Genomic DNA, 10188 nt, shown 5'->3' on the forward strand with positions numbered 1-10188 from the left:
ATTCCAAAGGAGCGTAATGCAAAAACGCTCGTGGAATTTGCATTGTATGCACGTAAAAATTTCCAGGAAGTCAAAATTAATACGGAGTCACCAACTACGCCCTGCCTCATAATCAGATCGTTGGTTTGGTACGTAGGACATCATAATTATTTTTTTTTCATCCGTGGTGGCTCATCGTATACCATACGGTTAGTGTGATCACCTTTTATGCCGTATCGGTTAAGCGCGCCTCGATTTAGCTTGCAGCTAATGATGCGGCGCACCGCGAAATATATTTCGCCTCATTGGGACTTGTGGAGAACGGCCAACCGATTAGTCACAGCTTCCGCACGGTGACTGTACACAGATACACAACGCAAATGAACAGAGGTGTGGTGACGACGTCGCCAAAGAACACAGCCGCCGAACCCGTACAAAAAAAATTATTGAGAAGGCATTGAATTATTATTCGTCAATGTTGAGTTTTTCATTGAGGAATTGTGGAAATTTTGTTGGAGAATTGTTGGGCTAACTGTTGAGTGGTCTTGAATATTGGCCACTGAAATTTAATTGAAACACCATTGGGTGTCTCATTGTTGAATAATTGTTAAGTTACCATTGAAATTCCATTGCGCTTAGAGGGCTCGTTGTGTTTATTTTGTTGAATGGTTGTTGGGTTACCATTGATGCTGCATTGAACTGACGTTGTGGTAGTTCCGTTGACCTGTTCTTGAGTTATTGTTGTCACAGCACTGAAAAGTAGATTGTGGCCCTGTTGAGATTTCAGAAGTGGCCATTGAAATATGATTAACATTTCGTTGGGCTAGTGGATCTTTATTCATATATTGAAATTGCTTTGCTATTCACACTTGCATGCCCCGGTGCCTGCTCATAACATTCACAAACACAAACAAAAGCAAAGGATGGACTGATCAATTTGAAGTAAGTTTATTTACACTAAAGATGCGTGCCCATGAAACATTATTACAGTACATAAGGCACCACTACATCGAACCTGGAGACATAGGCTAGTACCTACAGCACTCTTCACAGTGTAAATACATCTGAAAAAACCTATACATATGAATTAAATCAAAACGACCATTGTGGTCTTTACTTGCGACTTAAGTTTATGACTAGAAGGCAAAGCGACTCAAAAGGCAGGGCTTTTTAACCAACCCTTTTAACCAACTTTGAACACATGAACACTTGAAGCTGCTTGCGTGTCGATACACACTAGACATCTGGATACGTTACATTAAAATGTTTCGCACACTAACCCATCACAGGAAAAGTTACGGCTGACTGTGAGCAGGCAAAATAACAGACTTGAAACAAATGACTTCACGTAAATATATACAAGCTTTAGCACACGTCTTTCACCGCGATTAAAATTTAATGAAGTACCAAAGTAGACTTGTCTGGGCTTTCTGTCTTCGAGATGCATATATTTTCAGGTTGCCCAATTATTTTATAAAATAACATCACTCAACTTAGCTATTAATTGATGAGACATCCTTTAGAAAGTTGTCGGGCATGCTGAACACCTGAATCATGTTTCTGACGAGCCAGGTTTGCAAGAACAGTACACCATTTCTATATGTTAAATTGAGGTACGGAATAGTTTGTTGGTGGCATTTGCTCAATTTAGTGAGCTCATTTTGAGTTAATTTTTCTGGATTTGCACAAAGCTAATTAGAGCACTTTTTGAGGCCGTTTTCACTATACCCAGCAACTAAGTGGTACCTCATTCAATAAAGAGATAAGGCAAGGCTAACACCTTGAACGATAAGAGAAAAAATAATTATTTAGCACAGAAAATTGGTAGTAACACATTGCTAACACAATTCCAATGAGCCAAATAGATGGTCACCTGCACTTGCAGTATCAAGTACCCCAGAAATTGTCATAAAGGATGGGAAAAGGTTTCAATGACTGGACAGCCAGATTGGTGAGACAGTGAAAAACGCAAATAAATGCGCATACGAAAAACCAATGACCTCAATTGCGCAGGTAAAATGCTATTAAAATGCTACCAGAATTTTATTGCATAAAATACATAAAAGTTGCATAAAAATTGGGACAAAGGAGTAAGAAAGACGGGGGGAGATACAGCACCCGTGTTGAAAAAAATTACAAGTGATATACATGCATATTTAAGCTCAAGACAATTGTTTCTCCAATATATACAAAAAGAACCCATGCACTGACGGCATAAAGGAGGTTCCTGCGCCTGGAGAATGCAGCACAGTACAGAGCAGCGTCATGAGAACCGAAAACTAGAGCTTAGTATGTTTAAAAAGTACGAATACTTGCATACCTACAGGCATGTGACATGCAATGCCTTGAATGGATGAAATTCATAAATCTTACACAAATGAAGTTACCATCACTCTTATTGGCTTCCTCAGGGGATTCCTTGAAGTTGAACTAGAAAAATGTACATCAGTGTTAAAAACAGAGAAGATAAGACCCTATAGCGTTCTTCCTGAAATAAACAGCGCAAATATTTCATGTATCAATTCTATGGACACTTCGCCAATTCGGTGTACATTTATATTTGACAACCACACAAACAGAAACGAGAAGGATGAATTAAGGTAGGAACACAGATGAACGCTGACTCAACTAGAAGTTTATTCGTGAAGACAAAGATTTTAAATACATTGGCCAACTTCACAATGAAAAAGCCATGGATGTGCAGCAGAAACAGCCCGCCACAACAAAAAAAAGGACCGAAAGACATATCCCGTAGAACAAAGATGTGCGTCAAAAACAAAAAAAAACACATGAAAACTGAAAGGTTTGTCCTGTAAGTGATATTAATGAGAAATACTGCAGCAACTCTTTCCCACTAAGGGTCACCGAAATCTTGCTTATGAATTTTTTTTTCGTGGTCAATAAATAATTCTTCCATAAGTCTTCTTGTGTTCTGGTGTGATGAAACAACAGTTCTTCCTGCTCTATACCTCAACACATGAGGAGTTCCAGAAGCAATATTTATTGATCACAAACGAAACAAATGCATAACCAAAATATCTGTTGCCCTTATTGGGAAAGACTTCCAGTTCTCAAGGGTATTTCTCGTTGGGTAGTATCACTCATCGGACAAATATTTCGCTTTTTCGAAAGATTTGTCCGATAGTTCTCGTTTTTCACGCACGTTTATTCTACATGGCATGGCTTTCTCATATTTTTTCTCTTGTCGCTCGTGGCTGTTTCTGCCACACATGCACGGCTTTTTACCTTTGTCAAGTTGACCAGCGTCTTTAATACCTCTGTCTCCAAAAATAAACTTAGTTGAACTTGCGCTGGTGTTGCTCCTACCTATTTCGTCGTCCGTCTCTGTTCGCGCTGCTGTTTCCAGTACGCACGTATCACTTGGTTAGGCTGGTAAACATTCTCGCAAGCAAAAGGAAATACCTCCCCTCAAAAGGTAGCCCATCCTTTACTACTAAAAGCCAGAGCAAATCGAAAGTAAGCCTTCACAGCGTCCATGCGCGGCAGCTAGTACACCACAGAGCAGCAGAAAAAAATAGTTAAATATCCCACTTGATGGAGAGTCGCAACAGAGATGCGAGCTTGCTAGTGAATCAGCCACATATCAACGGGTGTCTCTTGCATGACGCCAAGCTGCTCTTGACGTAGAACAATTTAGCATCTGTGCATTTGCTGCATGCCTAACCTGCGAGAAGGGAATGCGGACAGAAAATCAGATTGCGCGGATTCAGAATCTGCCACACACTGCACATAACTACGCACAAAATAGAAGTACACACTATACTGGCAAGTAAAAATTTGCGACTCTTTACGAGTGCTGTCTAGAAAAGGAAGAAATGGGTCACTACGGTAAATGTTAGCTAAGACACGCACAGCGATGTTTCACAGTGGGGAGAAATATTCCCGGCTCTCTCGCAGAACCAAAGACCACGCGACAGTGCATAGCCGATACTAAGCAGATATCGAATCTTTGGGTAGAAGTCCAGCAGCAGGAATGACCTAAAGATACGCCGAGAGCGATGCGAGCGTGAGCGTGCCTGTACGAGTGAGAACATGCACCGTTTCTTTGAAGCTAGCCGCTCCGGCGTGTCTCCGATCATCCCACGCGATTTGTGTGCAGAACGTCGCGTACACGCCCTTGCGCGTTTTGCGCAGTAGCGTCTGCGCAGTGAGCTAGCTTCATGCACCCGTCATTCTTCACCGCGCAAACGGTGCTCGAGGCGACAACGCGCCGAGTGGCGCTCCTTTCGCTTCTGCAAGCAACGCACATTCGGATCGGCCCAGCTCAAAGAGGCAGCAGAGAACGGTGGCATGTTTCGGTTATCGCCAATTAAAATTGTACAGTACGCCTTCAACAGAAACGCGCCGCGCTAGATAAAGATGCTTACTGCGGTAGTTTTGACGGTGACAGGCGATAAGGCGAGCCCGTCGGCGGCTGTGTTCTTTGTCGAAGTCGTCACCACACCTCTGTTCATTTGCGCTGTGTATCCGTGTACAGTCACCGCGCGGAAGCTGTGACTAATCGGTAGGCCGTTCTCCGCAAATCCCAAAGAGGCAAAATATATTTTGCGGTGCGCCGCATCATTAGGCGCAACCTAAATCGAGGCGCGCTTAACCGCTACGGCACAAAAAGTGATCACACTAACCGCATGGTATCCGATGAGCCACTACGGATTAAAAAAAAATAATTATGATGTCCTACGTGCGAAACCAACGATCTGATTATGAGGCAGGTTGTAGTTGGGGACTCCGTATTAATTTTGACTTCCTGGAAATTTTTACGTGCATACAATGCACAATGCACGAGCGTTTTTGCATTCCGCTCCTTTGGCATGCGACCACCGCAGGGATCGTATCCACGACCTCCAGCCCCAAATTGCCACGGCGGCCGCCATAGTTACGAAATGCGTATCGCGCGCTTTCGCTCCGGGGCATATGGTTTACTTGAAGAAAGTGAACGGTGTGCTTAACATCTCACGCTTGTCAATGTCAAAATAGAAAAAAAGCTACGTGCCCAAGAAAACGAGATTACTTACCTATCTGCAGAAGTTCGGCTGCGACTGTTTCGGGGTGCCTTCTCTTCAACGGGCATCATGACCTCTGCCGCGCAGCTCATCAAAACAGCCAGGCTCGCACATCAGTCGAAGACAAGTAGCTGGGTCAGCCAGCGACTTCAACGGATAAACGTCCCACTTATCGTCGTTAAAGCATTTCACTAAAATGTGCGTCATGATGTCCGCAAAGAAAGAATACTTTCATCAAAAAGCACGAGGCGTGATCCACCACCCAATACACAACGGCACAAACTAACTGGGTCCGAAAGCCGTTCACAGCTTCACTATCGTATGGAGTTATAAAAACCTTTCAAACACAAAATAACCGCACGGAAAAACCACTAACTAATTGGTAATAATTTTTCATCCACTAACCTTTATAAAGCTTTAAGAACAACCTAATTTATAGCGTAAACAATAAATAATACGACCAAAATATGAGACTATGAAACTAGCGGTAACGATGTGTACTGTTGAAAAAGTGTGCTCAAAACGAAGCTACAACGGTTACAACCGCGTGCGCACACACACACACCCGAACGCTACCTTGACGTTGGTAGCGCCACCTAGAAGTCTAAATTACTACTAATTTTATCATCTTTACGAAAGTAACGCTACTAGAATGGTTTATCGCACCTTTGCAGATGACGAGGTGACAAGTAAGGTATGATAAGAGTCCGCTACCTGTATTTCTTTCATTTCCCTTTGGTGTTCTTCTATTTAACTGAACATACGGGACCTGTCCTGCAGGCTTGGGAGACGAGAGGACGACAGTTCGGCGAGGCGCAATGGGCGTCTTGCGCTGGAGTTTGATGTATAGTAGCGGCGCCTGGTGGCGGCGCGGGAAACGACATTTGGGTCGTACCAGCTTGGGTCGTACTGAGCCCTGGCTGTGGCGAAGCACGTTTCTAGGCCGAGTTTTGCGTCGATTCGCACTTTTTTCTGCCCTGTTGCGAGTGCGAAAAGGCTCGTCACTTCTCACAGACCACGCCGACCACGCTGCGAGCTGGTCGCAGCCTATAGTTTAACGAAAACGGACTCTCCGTGTGCCGTGGGAAGTAATGCTGGAAGCAGAAGGAATCGGCGACGCCGATCCGGAGGGACCTAGCTCAGCATCGAAAAAGCATCACCGTCGATACTGCTGCGTCGTGGGCTGCCATGAACAAGAAGACTTGAATCCCAACATCCGATTCTATCGTTTCCCTTCAAGGCCTCACGAAGCGGAGCGTCGGGCGCGCTGTATAACTGCAGTTCGTCGCGCTGGGTAAGCGAAACTTCGCGCCATGCTGACTGCTTCACCTGTCTTGAAGCTTGCTTGATTATAGATCTGCGTTCTAAAATTTGGTCTTTTGCACCTACAGTCCCGATGGCAGACCGACATAGCAGCAGGCATGGCTGGTGATTCACGATTCGAAACCCGGCCACAGCGACAATTAACAATTCGACCGGTGCGAAGTGGTGAAGTGCCCAGGTGCGTGCAAATGACCACAGATGGCCGGGCTGATTCGGTGACAATTCACTACCCCACTACGAGCAGCACAGGTTAGAGAGTTAAATGTGCTCATACTTGACCTCAAGCCAGCATGTTGAGGCAGCGCAGCAAGATAGTATTGATTACAGCAGATCGATTTTCGAGCGTTGTCATTAAAAGCTACATCAAGCGAGCAGCGCACGAGCTCGCGCTGCAGCGCGATTCGCACGTACGTGCGAGCTCATATGCATTGCATCACTTATTACCAGTTACTAAAAGGGACAGATGGCCGCTACTACAACGCAGGCATAACTACTTGTTTAGCGGCATGCAGTCAACAAAGATTGCAGGAGACCCAGCGTTTCGCGGCATGTCGAAAGACCGCTGCCGTCGCGGCGCGTACGATCGTGCGCTCGAGCAGTTCGTACATTGCGGCATGCTGAAAGACCGCTGCCGTCGCGGCGCGTACCGTCGTGTGCTCAAGCAGTTCAGTACACATGATGTCTGCTTATCGCTGCTGTGGATTCATTTATAGGAAGCATTTCCTCGTGTTTGTGCGCCTGAATCTAGCAGCGTGCAAACCTTACCTGAAGTTCCACTTCGTACGCGACTCGCTTCACTTGCGATTGACACCGCGCTAAAACTTCGCCGCTTAATTCTTGAACGGCATACACGTATTCGGCACTGCATAATTTCTTGCCTTTACGCAGCGTGCCACTCCTGAAAAAATCTTCGGCGCCCGATATTCGCTGCAGGCCGTGATACAACACAACCGAAAGTGGCGGGTCTATATTGTAAACGTGCTTTCCGAAGCAGACGACCGAGCTTGGTACGACCCATTTTAGGACTGAGGGCGCTTTTTAGCACCTTTTTCGCAGCGCCCCCTGGGCAATGCAAGAGCCCCATTGCACGGCGAGAGTCGCGAGCAGCCGCAAATACAGCGATTAGCTGCTGTACAGTTGCGGCTGTTTCTGAATCAGAAGCTCTTTGAAGTCAATCGTTATAGCGGCTGCGCGCTGCGATCTCAAAGCGTGTTCGTTGTTTGATCTATAGTACCACGGCCGTTGGATACAAAAAGCTATATTTACTTTCCGGACGGAGGGTGCGTCGCAGGAAATTCGAAGATCTGTCACATGTATGTTTGCAGCATGTGCGCCGCTTGGATCCTACGGTTCCCACAGCGCTTCGGATGCTCGAAGGTAGCGTCGTCGCGTGTCGGCGCCTGTCTTATCGCCGGCCGCGCTGCCGCCGTGTCTACTTTTGGGGAACTCCACATGCGCGTAGTCGCCGTGTTTGCGAGTGACCTTCGCATTCTTCTGCTCCCCGAAACGTGCTCATTTTGGATCGTACCAATTGCTATGTCATCTAGGGTATGTTAAAACGACGATGGAATTTGTACACCGACGAAGAAATAAATCGTTATGAACTTGGGCGGTCATGAAGCTAGTCTAACGCTGCAGTTTTTACAGAGAGAAAACGGCTACAAAAGTGGGGCAGTCCCGGAGATAGGCGCTTGAAAGCGCCAGCTTTAGCGACAGCACGAGGAAGTGGCACGCTGCGCACGGGCCAAGCATTTCAGAACTTACTGGCTTTCGAACGAGAGGAGCATGCGCGCGTTCGTGGCCTAATGGTTAGAGCACCGGGCGCGACGGCGGACGTTCAATGCCACCCGATCGGTCACACATTATTTTCTTTTTATGAAAACGAGGCGAGAGATAACTTACCTGCCGCAAAGTGACAGCAAAGAGGTTGGAACACTTCGCATTTAATTTTTGGTATGTCTTCATATGCGAGTCCTGATTATTGATACTGGACTCAACTGCTACACAAGAAAAAACAACTACAAAATTCAACACAAATTGCCCAATAAATTGTTTATTGAGAACACTCAATGGTAATATTGTTGTGCAAGTGTTGAGCGAACTTAACTGCTTTTGAAAATTTGTTGAAGTCCGTTGTTTCAACAATTCCCCAACAATATACCAATGGTTTATCAACAGTCATTTTTGTACGGGAAGGGCGCGTCTTATCGCCTATCATCGTCAAAACTACCGCAGTAAGCATCTTTATCTAGCGCGGCGGGTTGCCGTTGAAGGTGTACTGTACAATTTTAATAGGCGATAACCGAAACATGCCACCGTTCTCGGCTGCCTCTTTGAGTTGGACCGATCCGAATGTGCGCTGCTTGCGTAAGCGAAAGGAGCGCCAATCGGCGCGTTGTCGCCTCGAGGTAAGCGTCGCACTCGAGCACCATTTGCGCGGCGAAGAAGCGTGCATGAAGCTAGCTCACTACTACGCTACCGCGCAAAACGCGCAAGGGCGTGTACGCGACGTTCTGCACACAAATCGCCTGGGATGATCGGAGCCACACCGGAGCGGCTAGCTTCAAAGAAGCGGTACATGTTCTCACTCGTACAGGCACGCTCACGCTAGCATCGCTCTCACCATTTCTTTAGGTCATTCGTTCTGCTGGACTTCTACCCAAAGATTCGATATCTGCTTGGTATCGGCTATGCACTGTCGCGTGGTCTTTGGTTCTGCGAGAGAGCCGGGAATATTTTTCCCCGCTGTGAAATATGGCTGTGCGTGCTTTAGCTAACATTTACCGTAGCAACCCATTTCTTCCTTTTCCCGACGGGACTCGTAAAGAGTCGCAAATTTTTACTTGCCAGTGTAGTGTGTACTTCTATTTCGTGCGTAGTTATATGCAGTGTGTGACAGATTCTTAATCCGCGTAATCTCATTTTCTGTCCGCATTCCCGTCTCACAGGTTACGCATACAGGAAATTCCCAGGTGCTAAAGTGTTCTACGTCAAGAGCACCTTGGCGTCGTTCAAGAGACACCCGTTGATATGTGGCTGATTCACTAGCAAGCTCGCATCTCTGTTGCCACTCTCCATCAAGTGGGATTTCCAACTATTTTTTGTGCTGCTCTGTGGTGTACTAGCTGCCGTATGGACGCTGTGAAGGCTTACTTTCGATTTGCTCTGGCGTTTAGTAGTAAAGATGGGCTACCTTTTCAGGGGAGGCATTTGCTTTTGTTTGTGAGAATGTTTACCAGCCTAACCAAGTGATACGTGCGTACTGTAAACTGCAGCACGGACAGAGGCGGACGACGAAATAGGAGCACACACGAGCGGAAGCTCAACTAAAGTCTACTTTTGATGACAGAGGTATTAAAGACACTGGTCAACTTGACAAAGGTAAAAAGCCGTGCATGCGTGGCAGAAAAAGCCACGTGCGACAAGAAAGAAATATGAAAAAGCCATGTCATGTAGAATAAACGTGCGTGAAAAACGAGAACTATCGTACAAATATTTCGAAAAAGCGATAGGCTTGTCCGATAAGTGATACTACCCAACGAGAAATACTCTTTTGAGAACTGCAACTTTTTCCCACTAAGGGAACAGGTAACTTCGTTATGTATTTGTTTCGTTTGTGATCAATAAATGTTGCTTCTGGAACTCCTCTGGTGTTGCGGTATAGAGCAGAAAGAATGATTGTTTCATCACAACCAGAACCCAAAAGGACTTATCGAAGCATTATTTATTGATCACGAAGAAAAATTCATAAGCAAGATTTCTGTGACCTTTAGTGGGACAGAGTTGCTGCAGTACTTCTCGTTAGTATCACTTACAGTACAAACCTTTGAGTTTTCATGTTTTTGTTAGTGTTTGACGCACA

General features: G+C 45.7%; 1 long non-coding RNA gene across 1 annotated transcript; it reads right to left on the reverse strand.

The window, feature by feature from the left end:
• Positions 1-911: 911 nt before the first annotated feature.
• Positions 912-5262, reverse strand: LOC129384521 (uncharacterized). Its single transcript, XR_008612233.2, has 2 exons — positions 5016-5262; positions 912-3664 (listed from the first exon to the last, which is right to left on the reverse strand). It is a non-coding gene; the product is annotated as an uncharacterized lncRNA (long non-coding RNA).
• Between the last annotated feature and the right edge of the window lie 4926 nt (positions 5263-10188).

Source organism: Dermacentor andersoni, chromosome 5 (genome assembly GCF_023375885.2).
Source record: "Dermacentor andersoni chromosome 5, qqDerAnde1_hic_scaffold, whole genome shotgun sequence".
Classification (NCBI taxonomy): domain Eukaryota; kingdom Metazoa; phylum Arthropoda; class Arachnida; order Ixodida; family Ixodidae; genus Dermacentor; species Dermacentor andersoni.